Source organism: Arachis stenosperma, chromosome 9 (genome assembly GCF_014773155.1).
Source record: "Arachis stenosperma cultivar V10309 chromosome 9, arast.V10309.gnm1.PFL2, whole genome shotgun sequence".
Taxonomy (NCBI): Eukaryota; Viridiplantae; Streptophyta; class Magnoliopsida; order Fabales; family Fabaceae; genus Arachis; species Arachis stenosperma.
Window position 1 is genome coordinate 116,606,103 of NC_080385.1, and position 18,233 is coordinate 116,624,335.

The window sequence follows — 18,233 nt, forward strand, 5'->3', positions numbered from 1 at the left end:
TTTATAAGTTCGGCCATTTTGGTTATAGTTATGGCCTTGCACCCTTTGGATTCTCTTCTGTATTGCTTGAGAGAGTACTAAGAGGAGTTTCAGTAACTCTTTTGCTCAGCTGACCCACTTGTGCCTCCAAATTTCTGATGGAGGACCTTGTTTCAGTCATAAAACTGAGAGTGGTCTTAGATAGATCAGAGACTATGTTTGCTAAGCCAGAGGGGCTCTGCTCAGAATTCTCTGTCTGTTGTTGAGAAGATGATGGAAAAAGCTTGCTATTTCCAAACCTATTTCTCCAACCATTATTATTATTGAAGCCTTGTTGAGGCTTCTGTTGATCCTTCTATGAGAAATTTGGGTGATTTCTCCATGAAGGATTATAGGTGTCTTTCATAAGCTTTTCCTTCAGAGGGGGCTTCTTTAGTACTGCAGGATGCAGCTTGCAATCTAGTCATATTCTGAGAAATCATATTGACTTGTTGAGTCAATATTTTGTTCTAAACTAATATGGCATTCAGAATATCAATCTCAAGAACTCCTTTCTTCTAAGTCATCCCATTATTCACAGGATTTCTTTCAGAAGTGTACATGAACTGGTTATTTGCAACCATCTCAATGAGTTCCTGGGCTTCTGCAGGTGTTTTCAGATGAAGAGACCCACCAGCAGAATGGTCCAATGACATCTTGGACAGTCCAGATAGACCATCATAGAATATACATATGAGGCTCCATTCTGGAAGCATGTCAGAAGGGCACCTTTTGGTTAATTACTTGTATCTTTCCCAAGCTTCATAGAGGGATTCACCTTCCTTCTATTTGAAGGTTTGGACTTCCACTCTAAGCTTGCTCATCTTTTGAGGTGGAAAGAATTTGGTTAAGAAAGCATTGACCAACTTGTCCCAAGAGTTCAGGCTTTCTCTAGGTTGTGAGTCCAACCATATCCTAGCTCTGTCTCTTACAGCAAAGGGGAAAAGCATAAGTCTGTAGACCTCGGGATCAACCCCATTGGTCTTAATAGTATCACATATCTGCAAGAATTCAGCTAAAAACTTATGAGGATCTTCCGATGGAAGTCCATGAAACTTGCAATTCTGCTACATTAGAGAAACTAATTGAGGCTTAAGCTTAAAATTGTTTGCTCCAATGGCAGGAATTGAGATGCATCTTCCATAGAAGTTGGAAGTTGGTGCAGTGTAGTCACCAAGCATCTTCCTTGCATCTCTAGCATTGTTGTTGGGTTCGGCTGCCATGTCTGCTTCTTTTTCAAAATTTTTTGTAAGGTCCTCTCCTGCGTGTTGTGCTTTAGCTTCTCTTAGCTTCCTCTTTAAAGTCCTTTCAGGTTCAGAATCAGCTTCAACAAGAATATTTTTATCCTTGTTCCTACTCATATGAAAAAGAAGAGAACATTGGGAGTAGTGGAATCTTCTATGTCACATTATAGAGATTCTTTTATGTGAGTATAAGAATAGAAGAATGAGAAGAGAGAGAAGATGAGTAATCCAAATAGAGAGAGGAGAGAGGGGTTCGAATTATGAGTAGAAGAAAAGTATTAGCAAATAAATAAAAAGAGATGAGAGAGAGAGTATTCAAATTTTTAAGAGAGGGAAAAGGAAAATATTTTTATTTTTATTTAATTAATTAGGTTAGTTTCGAAAATTTGAGAAAGAATTAAAATAAAATTAGAATTTAAAACAATTAACTAATTTAAAAAGATTTTTGAAAAAGATGCTTAGTGATTTTCGAAAATTAGAAGTGGAAAAGTAGTTAGGTGGTTTTGAAAAAGATAAGAAATAGTAAACTTTTTAAAATTCAAACAAACAAGTAAAGTAGTTAGTTGAAAAAGGTTTGAAAATAAATTTTGAAAAGATAAGAAGTTAGAAAAAGATTTTGAAATTAAAATTTTAAAAAGATATGATTGAAATTTCTTTTGAAAAAGAGTTGCAAAAGAAATTAAAAAGGTTTGATTTTTTAAAATTAGAGTTGATGACTTGGCTAACAAGAAACTAAAAGATATGATTCTAAAATTCAACGATTGAACCTTTCTTAACAAGAAAGTAACAAACTTGAAATTTTGAATCAAAACATTAATTGTTAGCAATGATTTTTGAAAATGTGAAATGAAATTAAGAAAAGGAATTTTGAAAAATTAGTTTGAAAATTTTCAAAATCATAAAAAGAAAGATGAAAAAGACAAGATTTTGAACATTTCTATGCAGAAAATTATGAATTAAAATATGAAAATTTAAAAGAAATTGAATTGGAAATAAAATTACCTCCCTTGTGTCATCCTGGCGTTAAACGCCCAGAATGCTATCCATTCTGGCATTTAACGCCCAGAATGCTATCCATTATGGTGTTTAACGCCCACTTGGCTGCCTCTTTGGGCGTTTAACGCCCAGCCAGATACCCTGTCTGGCGTTAAACGCCAGGAATCCTTCTTTACTGGGCGTTTTTCTGAACGCCCAGAATGCTGCCATTTCTGGCGTTAAACGCCCAAAATGCTGCCCATTCTGGCATTTAACGCCTAGAATGATATCTTTACTGGCGTTAAACGCCCAGAATGATAGCCATTCTGGCGTTTAATGCCCAAAGTGCCTCTTTACTGGCGTTTTAACGCAAGTGAGCTCTTTTTCTCTGTGATTCCTTTGTTTTGGCTTTTGAATTTTTAATGAGGAAAGAGAAAAACACAAAATGAAACAAAACATAAAATTTTTAAGATCAAAATGAATAATGCATGCAAGAACATTCTGAATGTCAAGATGAACACCAAGAACACTTTGAAGATCATGATGAACATCAAGAACATCTTTTTAAAAATTTTCAAGGAAAGAAAAACATGCAAGACACCAAACTTAGAAATTTTGAATGTTTAGACACTATGAATTCAAAAATGCATATGAAAAATAACATAAAACACAAAACAAGAAAAATGTAAAGATCAAACAAAGATAATCATCAAGAACAACTTGAAGATCATGAAGAACATAATGTATGAGTTTTCGAAAATTTAAGAGAAATTAAAAACATGCAATTAACACCAAACTTAGAAATTGACATTAGACTCAAAGAAGAAACACAAAATTTTTTATGTTTTTATGATTTTATTTATTTTTTTTGTATTTTTCGAAAATAAAAATAAAAAGCTTAAACATAAAATAAAATTACCCAATTTAAGCAACAAGATGAACTGTCAGTTGTCCAAACTCAAACAATCCCCGGCAACGGCGCCAAAAACTTGGTGCATGAAATTGTAAATCACACTTTTCACAACTCCGTTGCAACTAACCAGCAAGTGCACTGGGTTGTCCAAGTAATAAACCTTACGCGAGTAAGGGTCGATCCCACGGAGATCGCCGGCTTGAAGCAAGCTATGGTCATCTTGTAAATCTTAGTCAGATGGATTCAATTGGTTATGAGTTTTGATAAAAGAAATATAAGTAAAACTTAAATTAAAATAAAGATACTTATGTAATTCATTGGTGGGAATTTCAGATAAGCGTTTGGAGCTTCTTTGTTGCTTCTGAACTTCTATTTTCCTATTGTCTTCATCCAATCATGCGTGCTCCCTTCCATGGCAAGCTGTATGTTGGTGGATCACCGTTGTCAATGGCTACCATCCGTCCTCTCAGTGAAAATGGTCCAGGCTACGGTTTTTGGTACAGATACCGCACGGCTAATCAGTTGTCGATTCTCGCTTGCGTCAGAATAGGATCTCTCTATCCTTTTGCACACTGTCACTGCGCCCAACAGTCGCGAGTTTGGAGCTCGTCACAATCATCTTGTCCTAGATCCTACTCGGAATACCACAGAAAAGGTTTAGACTTTCCAGATCTCAGGAATGCTGCCAATTGGTTCTAGCTTATACCACGAAGGTTCTGACCTCATGGATTTGAGTGCTCTGTTGTCAGGAGAGGTAATTCAGATCCGTGGATCAGAGACCCAAGAGATTATACTCCAGTTGTCGTCCAATGACTATGTTGAACATCATGTAGACCGCTTGTGGTTGTCAGGCACGCGGATCTTGGCTAAGCGAGTAACGAAGATAGTGGGTGATTGTCATGGGTCACCCCTTCATTCTGACTTAACTGAATTAAGTACGAGAGTATATCTTGGAGAAGAAGTAAGCGTGAATTGAAAGAGAAACAATAGTACTTGCATTAATTCATGAGGAACAGCAGAGCTCCTCACCTTAATCTATGAGGTGTAGAAACTCCACCATAGAAAATATATAAGAGAAAAAGGTCTAGGCATGGCCGAATGGCCAGCCTCCCAAATGTGAAAATATGGCATAAGTTCCTAATACAATAGGAAAAAGTGCTATTTGTACTAAACTAGTTACTAGGAATTACAGAAAATGAGTAGATAGTGCAAAAATCTACTTTTGGGGCCCACTTGGTGTGTGTTTGGGCTGAGCTTTGAAGCTTTCACATACATAGGCCATTTTTGGAGTTAAACGCCAACTTGGATGCCAGTTTGGGCGTTTAACTCCAGTTCTGGTGCCAGTTCTGGCGTTTTACGCCAGAAAAGGGTCTTTGGTGGCCGTTTGGACGCCAGTTTGGGCCATCAAATCTCGAGAAAAGTATGGACTATTATACATTTCTGGAAAGCCCAAGATGTCTAATTTCTAACACAATTCAGAGCGTGCCAATTGGGCTTCTGTAGCTCCCGAAAATCTATGTCGAGTGCAGGAGGGTCAGAATCCAACAGCATCTGTAGTCCTTTCTGAGCCTCTAAATCAGACTTTTGCTCAAGTCCCTCAATTTCAGCCAGAAAATACTTGAAATTATAGAAAATTACAAAAACTCATAGTAAAGTCCAGAAAATGTGATTTTTGCATAAGAACTAATAAAAATATACTAAAATGTAACTAAAACATACTAAAAACTACTTAAAAATAATGCCAAAAAGCGTATAAATTATCCGCTCATCCGTGTGGCACCTTTACCATGCTGAGAACCTCCGATTCTCATTCCATACTATGTTGTTGTTTTTCGTATACAGGTCGGGTGCCATCTCGTTAGGCGTATGGACTCCTAAAGCGGAGGGGTTACTGGGTAGTTTTGTTGTACAGTGGTGTATATATATGTACTTAGCTTTCTCTTCGCTTAACTTATTCTTTTTGGTCCTCTTAGAGGTTTATGGAGAGGCAGGATTGTGTATATGTACTTTTGGGTTTTGGATATATATGTATATATATGTAAATATTCTTCGGCTAGTCTTGACTTCGCAAGCTGAGTTAGGAGCTTGTTATTTTGTATCTTTGGCACTCTATTCCTACTTTAGTTATCTTATGTTTAATAGTTATGGTTTTCTTAGCACGCAAGTTAACTCGTTCTTTAAGCGTTGCACTTTTATTTCGCGATTTTTACTTCCTCTATTCTTCAAGACTCCTAGCATATTATAATTCTTTTGCTATTATGTATACTCATTTTATTTTAGAGGTCGTAATACCACACCACCTCTGTTTTACGACTTAAGCATAAAGCTTAGTGTGGTAGGGTGTTATAGAGGTATAGTATTAATTCTGGTTAATTATAGTGTTGTGGGGTGATAATTGTGATTGATGACAGTGGTTGTGTTATTGATGACAAGATTTGTGATGAATGAGACATGATTAAGAATGATGTGGATGTTGATGAATTATGATTGAACTATTCATATGGCATATTTATTTGAATTATCAGAGATACGAGTTTCCCTGGGTAAAGAGCCGTGGCTTGCCACCACGTGTTCTAGGTTGAGACTCGATACTCTGTTGACCCTGCGACGTAAGGGTAACCGGGCACTTATAAATTCCCGGGAATGGTACCCCCATTGAGCGATTTGATCTATATATGAGGAAAAGCTATGCATAGGCTCATGGGGATGCGCATCGGGGGACAGTCCAATGGTTTAGCAAACCAGACTTGTCGGGTTAGCTTGATAACTGACAAATGAGACTCATCAGCCATAGGACGGGCATACATCATATGCATTTGTATGTTTTGATTGAGTGTGCATTGTTTTGGTTTGCCTAACTGCCTAGCCATATTTATCTGCTATTTGTTTTACTTGTTGTATCTAAATCCTACCTGTGATTTCTTTGTTTTTCTTGTATGTGTATGTTTATTTGAGAGACCTTTTTGGGTGGAGGCGTGATGATGGTGGTTTCTGGTATGAGGTAATGAAGGTTGGGATAGAACGAACTAGGTCTTGTCTTATTATTTTAACTTATGTACTTGTTGGATAGGAAAGAGCAAAGTAAGTTGAGGGATAGAAAGTCTTTAGGCACGACTTTGATCCTTTTTATTTCTTTAAACTATTTACCTTACTAATTTGTAAACTACAGGAATTCCTTTACGACTTTCAAATCAAGTGTTTATACAAAGCTTTTCCCAAAAGGTAATTTCATGGATAAACTGCTTTTATAACGAAATTAATTGTATTTGCAAGTATTTCTTTGCTTTGATGGTATTTCCTTCCCTACTGAGAAACTGCGAGGACGATGTTCTCACTCTCCTACAGGTCTTTTCTTTTTCAGGTTATGGGCGACGAAGTTCGGAAGAGCTTATTTATTTTCATTTCTGTTTTAAACGATGTTTGTGTTGTATTAGTTACTTTTTTCCCTCACCTTTATCTTTACAAGTTTTCATAAGAGGCATAGAATTTTGATTATGTAATGCTTGTGAAATTAATAATATGTATATATATGTATTCTTTGTGAGTATTATAATTTGTAATGTATGGATGTAAGTTTTGAAAAAAATATGGTTTAAGTTTTAAATAGGCTCCTATTTTAGTATTAAATATTTTTAGAGTCGTCATAATATCCAAGCTATCAGAATAGCGCAGCCGGAAGCGTGACTTTTTGATAATGAAAGTATTACATTACACGTTTTTTCAAATATTATATAAAAATTAGTTTTTTTAAAATAATATTATATATACTATTTTGAATAAAATATATGTTTACAAATATTTGAATAAAAAATTGTGTTATATAATAATATATTTTTAATAAAATTAACTATTAATAAATATTTTTTAGTGAACAATCTAATTATTTTTAAATAATATAAAATAATTTAATTTTTTATATTATATAATTAAAATTAGTACTGTATAATAATTAATCTTAATAAATAAAAAATATTTTTGTATGTATTTATATGTTTTATATTTATTTTAAAAAAAAGATTATATTTGCTATTTTTAAAATATTCTATATTAAAATGTATTTATGTATGTATATACTAATATATTCTATATTTATAAAGTCTATTAGTAGTCCTCTTTCATAACATCCTTTAATTTTCATTTAATAAAATCTAATAGTTCATAAAAGGTAGCGCATCTAAGACGCACAAAATGATTGAGTTGATTTTAGACATATTCTATTTATATTATTACCCTTTAATTTTTGGTGTTTGAAATTGACAATAATGGGTCGCACAAGTTAAAATTTTAGTTACTTTTAAATTAGTAATAGACTCGGGTCGGTATAGTTTTAAAATTTAAATGAAGACGAGTGTATAACAATAAAGATCAACAAAATTTTCCAAAATTCAGGTTGCTTTTGTTTTTTGTTTTTTTTTTTCTAAAAATATAAACAAAAAATGCATATAAATATTTTTTTTACCAAAATTGGATTTTCAATTCATTGAAAGAAACAAATTTTTTATTGTCTTAAAATAAGTTGTAATCAACACATAAAACCTAGTGTAGTTGAAATAATATTTTATTTATACTATCGTATTTAAATATCATCTTAGTTCTCTTATTAAGGGAGTTTTTATTTGCTAAAATTGACTTACCATTCTAATATATTGAATGCACATATGTTTAAAGAAAAAGTATAGGAATCAACTCGCAAACAAGCCAACTTTAACAATCTTTTAAAAATTTAATTTAACATTTAAAAATATAAAATTCTAAAACAAAAATAAAATAAACCCTTACACCCATGGCGCCTCTCACTTTACATAGATCCCTCACAATCACATTCATGACTTCTTCTTCCATCACACCGCGATGAAAATAATGTCGTAGCTTCAACTACAGCAAGGTGCAGTGCTGCCAAACGTCGTCCACCGTCGCAACTTCCTTCTTGTGTGTTACAACCACTATCGAACGCTACAGTCCCACTCCACTTCGCGATAGTAGTGTTGCCAACCACCGCAACTCCTTTTCACTCCGCGATTCCCCTTTCCCTTGCATTAGCAGCTATGCTACCCAACTACCACAACAATCTCTCCCTCGTTATTCGTACCCGACCACCACAGCATCTCTCCGATCACGATTCGTAGCGTGTCGATCACCGCAACACCTTCCTTCTCTCTTGTTCACAAAGTTTTTTTCAATTGAGAAAGAGATAGGGCTGTCCAGTGATTACACATATATATCTTTTCATCCATGTAGATCTGGATAATATCTACACTTAATTTGTCGATTATCATTTTTCCTACAGCTTCTATGCTCATATCAAGATCTTTCCACTCATAATTGTAGCCTGATGTTAAATTTAATAAAAATAAAAAATCATGAATAATAGTTCAAGAAACATCTAATTAATCAAAAAAGTTATCCAATAAATTAAAAAGAAACATCTGATGACTTTTGAAAGATCCACTCATACCAAAAAAGACATCCGATAGATAAAAAAGAAACATATAATTAATTAAAAAAATCCAATAAATCAATAAAAATAACTAATAAATCAGAAAAGAAACAACCAAAAACTATATCATTGATAAAACTCCCAAATCATAAAAGAAACATCTACTAATGCTGAAAAGAAAAATACACTTATTCATACAGTCTCAGTAACAAGAAGAAATCATTTCAAATCATATACAAAAAAAAATATCTGCAATCCTATACCAAGAAATATCTATGTACAATAAAAAAATATCCTTTTAAAGAGAAAAGAAACATCCATCATATGAAGAACATTCGCAATCTTAAATTAAGAAACATCTATTTACAATACAAAGAAACATCCATCTAAAGAGCTACGAATACATTGTTTGGGGTCTCCTTGAAATCGGAGATGAAGGAGTATTCTGGTGTCTTTCACAGTGTAGGATGCACGGAGGCTGGGGCTGGAGCAATTGTGCTAGACAATAAGGGTGGGCTACATGGCAAGGGTGCTCTGTTTCAGGCCTAAAATCTGCCCGTGGTTTTGGGCGTGCTTCGGCGAAGGAGATGCGGCACAGTGACACGACGGGGGAGCTCCCTTTTGGCCGAACGTCCATTCTTGCCAGTGCGATTTCTTGCCTAATGGATGCTGGTGGTTTCTGCAACATCCTATCACACAGAGCTTTACACCTAAGACATAAATCAGAGGTGGTGAGGCGCTACGACCTCTAAAAGTAAAAATATGTATATAATATAATTGAAGAAAATTGTAACTATGAGCTTTGAAAAAGGAGCTAAGCAAAAACATAACAAAAACCCGTGTCACACTTGTATGGATAAGCATTATACAAATATAAAGATTGAGAGAAAGGATAAACTATACATATATAGAATAGAATTTCAAAAGAAATGAATATCAAGCCACAGAACTATCCCAAACTATCCCAAAATAGAAAATCGACAACCTGTTTCTCCCAGTTAACCTCTAAGAGGGATAAACACAACATAAACAAACTACAACACTAAGTCCCAAGAATTCGCTTCCACGGAGTCTCTAAAATGCTTAGTGCAGTGCCTCGTGTCTTGTATTTGAAAATAATAATATATGTATGGGGTGAGAACCGAGGGTTCTCATCATGGTAATGGTGCCTAGATAAATAATATATAAGGTTCCAAAAATGTCAGAGGTGATCCTAGAACTCCGATGCTCAGATTTAAAACTTAAGAGTTATAATTTGAACCAGAAGAAGGATAAACTATCTAGGATACTTAGGTTCTAATTCAAATATGACTTAACACCTCAATTTTACTCTCCTACAACCAATCTCATTCTCCTCTGACCAATATCACTCTCATACAACCCTCCAAACTCTAGTGGATCTACCCTCGTCACTCTTCCGCCATACGAGGAATCTCTCAGTTGCATAAACATATAATTCAGACAAAGAAAACACAAATAGAGGAACAGATATGGTAGTTAGAGCAAATATCAGTTAAGCATGTATAAGCATTTAGGCAAGCCAAAACAAAGCATACTCAAGCAAATCACACAACTGCACATGATGCATGCCTGTCCTATGGCAAATGAGCTCATTTGTTAGTTATACAGCCAGCCTGACATGTCTGGTAGCTAACTCGAGCATCGTCTCTCTATTTTGCACAAATATCTCAACACATTGATTGACTGTTAGAGGAAGAGTGTCCTGCCACCATTAAAGAGAATATGTGCCTAGTCACTATTAGAGGAAATATGTGCCCTGTCACCATTAGAGGAAATAGCTGAATAGGTGCCCTGTCACCCTTACAACTAGAGAGAAATCACAGACATACCCATCATCAATCTTCCTCAATCATGTCTCATTTATCATATTCATTCAAAATTCATAATTAACTCAATTTTCATTGTTCTTCTTCTTTATCTCTTACCCGGAGCAGGTGGACAATGCTACTGCCTCTTACCCGGTGTCACATATATCTCATTCTATTACACATCATCCTTACTTCCATCATTCTCGTAAATATCCTTGCATTCAATGTTACCAATGCCTCATTAATTCAGTTATTACTTCGCAAAATCCTTCCAAATATCTCCTCAATTTATTTAACACACTCATCCTCATTTTAAGACCTAAAGGCTTACTAACGGACCTTAAACAAGTGTAAAGGAAGTCTAGCAAGCTAGAGGATTAGTTGAACATTCAAAAATCTCATTTTTGGCTAAAACAAGGGGCTCGCGCATGCGACTCTCTCCTTCTCCTTAAGAACTGCTAAGTCACTAAAAATCAGTTTTATACACCTAACTTCCGATGTTCATAATTTCATCTACAAAACTTCAATTTTTACAAACTTTAAACCGTTGTAAAGCTCTTGAAATTATCTTTAACTTGAAATAAATTTCTTTTAAACCCAGAATTCGAGGCTCAAGTTATGGTCTGCCAAAATTCGTTAAAAATTCATTTTTACCAAAAGAGTTCAAAACCTCTATTATCCAAATTCTCAATTTCAAAACCAAAGTTCACACCTTAAAACAACTTAAAGTACACTTAAAGAAATTTTCTAACCATTTCATTCATTCCATAATATTCCAATACTCAACTTTATAAATTTCCATCCAACCCTCTCAATAGCCATCAACAACATAATTCATCAATAACTCAAAACACATTTCATAAATATTCATCATTCCTCATCAATCACTACAATCATCAATTATCACATGTTTTCATAATTAAAATCAACATATCCACCAATCACTAAACCTCAACAAGTTCACATAATTCAACCTATCCTATGGTCATCTAACCTAAGTTTTCACGTTACATTATATATTTTCTACGAGAAACAAAAACCATACCTTGGCCGATTCCTCCTTAAGCATGGAACACTTTAAATACATCTCCTTTCACAAGCTTCCAAATGCCAATCCCATAAGTTTAACTACTATAATTTTATTTCAATGCACCAATTGAGCTCCAATTCAACAAGATACACAATCTAATTCATACAATATCACAATAATCAACATTGAGCTCACTAAATCACCAATTTACAAGGGTTATGATTTCTTTGCCATTATCCACGAGTCAAATAGAGAAAATTTGGTGATTACCATCGCTAGAGTTCACCTAAACCATCAAAATACCAAAATCCTCAACATTCAAAACTCAAAAATCATGAATTGAAGATGGGGAGAACTAGGCACAAAATCTCAAATTTCTTACCCAATTGTTCGTTCAATCGGTTTGGCCAGTTTAGTTCAATTTTGGGCCAAAACTTTTAAAATTAGCATGAAAATTTACATTTTAATTATTCTATCTCAATAAACTATAAAAATTAATTTTTTAATTTTTAAATAATAATTAATTTATTAACTAATTATTTATTAATTACCTGGGGTTTACATCCTACCCCGTAACAGAAATTTTTGCCCTCGAAAATTTTGGTTACTAAAGAAAGTAGAGGGAGCACTATCTGATTACCTCGCCCAGGTTCGTGAGATGCCATTTAGTTCCTATTCACACCAAACAAGTGATATCAAGGTGATTAGTCTCAATATTGCAAGTCCAGATCTACAAAGTTTTAAATCCATGTTTATGAACAAATATGCCATATATATCAGTTAGATATCCTAATTGGCATGTACAGACACCCAGAGTATGCTCAGAAGCATAGTCAATCCGTCCCTTAGGCTATACAAGAATGAACTGCTTTGATACCATAATATAACACACTACCACACAGAGCTTTACGCCTAGGATGTCAATCAGAGGTGGTGAGGTGCTACGACCTCTAACAATAAAAATACGTATATAATATAACTGAAGGAAGTTGTAACTAGGAGCCTTGAAAAAGGATCTAAGCAAAAACGTAACAGAAACCCGCATTACACTCGTATGGATAAGCATTGTACGGATATAAATATTGAGAAAAAGGATAAACTATACATATATAGAATAGAATTTCAAAAGATACGAATATCAAGCCCCAGACTCGACCTGCGAAGCTAAGGCTGGCCTGAGAATATATACATATATCTATAACCCAAAATATCCTAAAATAGAAGACTGACAACCTATTTCTCCCAGTCAACCTCTAAGATGGACGAACATAACATATACAAGGTGGAGAATATATATATACATATATAAACATAAACAAACTACAATACTAAGTCCCGAGAATTCGCTTCCACTGAGTCTCCAAAATGCTTAGTGCGGTGCCTTGATCCGTGAGGATCTTATATCCTTTTTCTAGTTGTTTTTATATTGCTTTTAGTTTGATTTTATTAATTTTTTTATATTTTAGTGCAAAATTTACTTTTGAATGCTACTTTGAGTTTTCCTTGTGTTTTTATGGTTTTAGGTGAAATTCGGAGCAATTTGGAGAAACTTGGAGCAAGAAAGGAAAATGCTGGCAGCTCCCCCTGTGCGATGAATGCCCAACCTGGCGTTCAATGCCAGCAAGGGTGATGTGCGGAAAACGATCCGACACAAAACTCACCGGCAAGTGCACCGGGTCGCATCAAGTAATAAAAACTCACGGGAGTGAGGTCGATCCCACAGGGATTGAAGGATTGAGCAATTTTGGTTTAGTGGTTGATTTAGTCAAGCGAATCAAGATTTGGTTGAGTGATTTGTGATTTGCAGAATTTAAATTGCATGGAAAGTAAAGGGGATGGAGAAATTGCATGAAATTAAAGAGAACTGAAATTTAAAGTGCTGAATCTTAAAGTGCAAGAAATTAAATGGCAGAAACTTAGAACGCAAGAAATATAAATTGCAGAATCTTAAATTGCAAGAAATGTAAATGGCTTGAATTATAAAGGGAACTGGGAATGGGATTTGCAGAAATTAAACAAGGAAAAATAAATTGCATCAAACAGAAGATTAAAAGAGGGTTTGGGTTTAATCGGATCTAAAACAGAAATGTAATTGAGCTTGAAAAGCATTAAACAAGGGAATTAAAATTGCAATTCGGATCTCAGGACCCAGAGACTAGAAAACCAAGTCTAGATCTCAATGCCTTCCTAGATCCAACAAGAACAATTGCAAAGGAGATGAAGAATTGTAAATTGCAAAGAAAATAGAAGAGGAAGCAATTAATCAGAAACGGAAATTCAATTATGCAGTAAAATGAAACAGAGAGATCCAAGGATGAGATTGAAACAGAATTCCTTCAATTCTCCAACCCAAGATCCAAGACAATTGTAATTGAAATTGAAAGCAATAAAACTAAGAGGAAGAGAAGTGAATTCTCCTTCCCCGAGACTAAGAAATTAAAGATCACTCAATACCCTAAAAGCTTTTCTAAAACTATTCTGAAAACTCCCCAAAAAAAAACTCCTTCCGAATAACTTGAATTCTATCCTATTTATACACTTTCTTCAAATGATCTTCAAGCCTTGAGTTGGGCTTTTGCTCTTGGTGGAATTGGGTTGAGAGAGGCCTTGGTTGATTGCTCTTGGTGTTTGGAGAGGAACCGAAGTGAACCAAGTGAACCGGGTTTGGATGTTGCAAAAGTTTGAGTAAAAGTTTGAGTAAAAGTTTGAGGCTAACTTTTACTCCAACTTTTCATATCAGCATCCCTATTTTGCTGATACCAACGTTGGTGCAAAAGTTAGGGGTCTAACTTTTGCTCCAACGTTGGCTTCCTCATGTGCACTTATGGCGCCAACGTTAGCCCAAAAGTTAGAGGCTAACGTTGGCGCAAACTTTTGCTCCTCCTATTTGTTTTTCATGCGCCAACGTTAGCCCAAAAGTTAGAGGCTAACGTTGGCGCAAACTTTTGGTGCCCAGGGAGTGATTTTCATGCGCCAACGTTAGCCTAAAAGTTAGGGGCTAACGTTGGCGCAAACTTTTGGTGCCCCAGGGAGTGTTTTGCATGTGCCAACGTTAGCCCAAAAGTTAGGGGCTAACGTTGGGGCAAACTTTTCACCCAAAAGTTTGTGCAAAAGTTTGAGGCTAACTTTTGGTCCAGCTTTTTGCTTCCTGGTTCATGTTCACTTATTCCAAAAGTTTGAGCTAAAGTTTGAGGCAAACTTTTGCTCAAACTTTTTGTCCTCTCTTCCTCCTAGCCATTCCTTCTTGCTTCAACCTTTCTCCAAGCTTTCTTCACCTATCATTAATCAACCAAACACATCAAAGCTATGCTCAAAATCATGAGATATTCATTCTTTTACAATATGTAACAAATATAGCATAAAACCTCATGAAATTGCATTAATTCATCTATGGTTGATTCAATCAAAGGAATCATGAAAATCTACCCAAATTGGCTTGCTTAGACCTCAAGAAAGTGCATAATTCAAGTGAAAACAAAAGAAAAAGACTAGTGAAACTAGGCTAAGATGACTTGTCATCACAACACCAAACTTAAAGCTTGCTTGTCCCCAAGCAAGAAATGAATTATGCTCAAAGGTTCTTTCAATTAAGACGGATTGGAGAATAACTTGTAAAGTACAGTGAGTGAAGTGATTAAGTAATAGTGGGGTGAACTCTAAATTATATGCTCATGCAAGGGCTTCAGTGCTCACTAGTCCTTACATATTGGGAGTCGTAGGTCTTAGGAGTTTCATCCAAATGGTATCATAGAGATCTCTTTATATGTAATCACCTTGAAGCAGCTTATTGTTTCTTTGCTTTGGCCTTGACTCTAAGTGTCATGTCTCAAAGCGGCTCTTTAGATAAGCTTTCAATCAATACTCCTAAACCAGTTGGTTTTAAGGTATTAGGTGTTAAAGCACCCCTAGGATTTACTTGCTCAAGCCTCTTTCTTTGACACAGCTCAACCACAAGCATTTACTAGGCTAACAACTCTTTGAGTTTTGTTTCTTCTTTCTTTTTCTGCCTAGTAATTGATGCTCAGAGCCTTGGGCCATAAGGGAGTGCTTTCGCACTTGAGCCTAGCCTTGACTTCTAAGTGTTTTGTTTTCAAGCATTTGGCTCGATACATAAACACCACAAGCACTTAGCAAATAAATTGCCATTGGTACTCAGAGCCTTCAGCTTTCTCATTCTTTCCCTTTTTATTTTATTCAAAATTATGTGTTTGTTTTTTTTTTATACTGCTTCTTGGATCAATAATTGTTTGAGAATCTCCACAATACTTCTTTGAACTCCATGTCCTGCCTATGAGCTCCCATGCAAGTTTTCATAAGCATGCAACCTCAATACATAATCACACAACTAGAACCGCCACTTCTCCTAATCTTTTGCTTGCCTCAAAATTGTTTAATTCCTCAATCCTTCTTTTAAAAGAACTTTCATGTGATGCATTTTTTTTTGAATATTGAGTGCAAACAAGTTTTGAAGAGAAAAATGTTGTGAATGATCAAGCATCTTGCTTATTGAATTACAGAAAAACTATACCAGACAGATGGATAGATAAGGGTGTGGTATTACTTTCAATTATAGCAGTGTTTGATGTAAAACAATCACTTAACAATACAACCTTTTGGAGTTCACTTGCTTTCCTTCTTCTCGTCATCATCATTGCTGGCCTTCCCCTTCATCTTTCATCTCTTTGGTTGATGATGCTTAATTTCTCCAAAAGTTTGTATGGTATTTTGCAATGATATTGAAAGTTGCTTGTTCCCCAAGCACTTAGAAACAATGGTTAGTCTGCATGATTTATTTGTGGGCCTTTGAACTTACTTTGGTGTGGGAACACCAAACTTAGTACCTTGCCAATGGTTCTCATGCATCAAATTAACCATGTGTGAAACTCTTTTTCTTTTTTTTTTTTCAAAAGCAATAAAAATGAAAACTAGGAAACAGCAAAATAGTTAACTAGTTCATCCAATATGCTTGAAGCCAGCATTATGCAGAAAGTGGGAATGTGTTTTATGATGGGATTTTGGTGGAACACCAAACTTAGAATTCTTCATTCTCCCTTAAATTGTTTTGGTGTGCAACACCAAACTTAGCTTCTTGCAATCTAGATAAAGCTAGTTAACCTTTTTATTGAAATAGATATGAAAAGAGAACTACCTCAGGTTGGGTTGACTCCCAACAAGCGCTCTTTTATTGTCACTAGCTTGACATTCTCTGTGATTGCTCAGCTCAGATTCTGAGCATCCCTCACCTTGTCCCATTGTTTTTCCAAGTGAGGCTTTGCTTTGTGCTGCTCATCCCGGATGAGTGATTCTTTTCTGTTAGCCTTCTCCTCACGTGTTTCTGTGAGGTTCTTGGCTAATTGTTCTATTTGCTTCCCAATCCCCCCGAGTAAGTTCTCATAGTGTTTGTTCATCATCTCTTGATGTGTCATCATTCTCTCTACTACAATCTCTAGATTGGTGATCCTTTGAGAATTTTGTGAGATTGTGTGGTGATGTTGTTGCAGGTTTGAGAACTTGGGGTTGTTGTAATTGAAGTCTCCTTGTTCCTGATGTTGAGATCCCCTCATTCTTAGATACGAATGTGGCTTCCATGGTGGAAATTGTGCACTCACTGTAGTAGAATGGAGAAAATCAATTTGTCTAGCTATTGACTCCAATTGTTGCTGAGTTTGCTGATGTAGCTGTTTGCTTTGATTCATGACTGCCTTCATTCCTTCAGGATTCATTATCTCCTTTTCTGAAGTTGCATTCTGTGGGGTCTCAAACGAGTGTTGGTTATTGGCTCTCTTGTCATTGAACTCTGCAGTTCCTTGGCCAGCTGCTGTTGCTTTGAGTAGGTCATCTGAGAAGTAATCCACCGCTCTTCTTGTTTCTGGGGTTAATCCTTCATAGAATGCTTGGAAACCCACTTTGTCATTTGCTTTCTTGTATCTTTCCCATGCTTTGAACAATGGTTCTTCCTCTCCTTGTATGAATGGATGTATTCCCTCTTTCATCTTGATGTTTTGTTGGGATGAGGAGAATTTGGCTAGAAATTTGGCAACCAAATCATCCCAACTAGTGATACTTCCTTGGGGAAAAGTTTCAAGCCATTGTGCCGCTTCATCCTTCAGTAAAAAAGGAAATAGCAAAAGCTTATAGGCATCATGATTTATACCATCGAAGTTGACAACACCACAGGTCCTCAGAAAAATGGATAGGTGCTGTTTAGGATCCTCCAATGGATTTCCTCCATAGGAACAATTCTTCTGTATTAGTGTAATGAGTTGCGGCTTCATGTTGTGGTGTTCCTCTTTCTCAGAAACTCCTTCTTCAATGATATCCTTCCCTCTGGCTGCTCTTCTTTCCTGTGACATATAAATCAATCACAAGGAATACACAGTGGTATTTTTGAGAATAGAGTGTAGTTAATTGAGACAAAACCTCAAACAGTTAGCGTGTTAATAGAGGCAAATCTTCAAACAGTTAGTGGGTTAGTCAAAAATAAAGAAAAAGTGCTTGATCTAAACTACCACCTCACTTAATCATTGTCAATCTAATCAATCCCCGGCAACGGCGCCAAAAACTTGATGTGCGGAAAATGATCCGACACAAAACTCACCGGCAAGTGCACCGGGTCGCATCAAGTAATAAAAACTCACGGGAGTGAGGTCGATCCCACAGGGATTGAAGGATTGAGCAATTTTGGTTTAGTGGTTGATTTAGTTAAGCGAATCAAGATTTGGTTGAGTGATTTGTGATTTGCAGAATTTAAATTGCATGGAAAGTAAAGGGGATGGGGAAATTGCAT

General features: G+C 35.6%; 1 non-coding gene across 1 annotated transcript; it reads left to right on the forward strand.

Moving 5' to 3' along the window:
- The first annotated feature begins 728 nt into the window (after window positions 1–728).
- Window positions 729–836, forward strand: LOC130953667 (small nucleolar RNA R71). Its single transcript, XR_009075829.1, has one exon. It is a non-coding gene; the product is annotated as a small nucleolar RNA R71 (small nucleolar RNA).
- The last annotated feature ends 17,397 nt before the right edge of the window (window positions 837–18,233 follow it).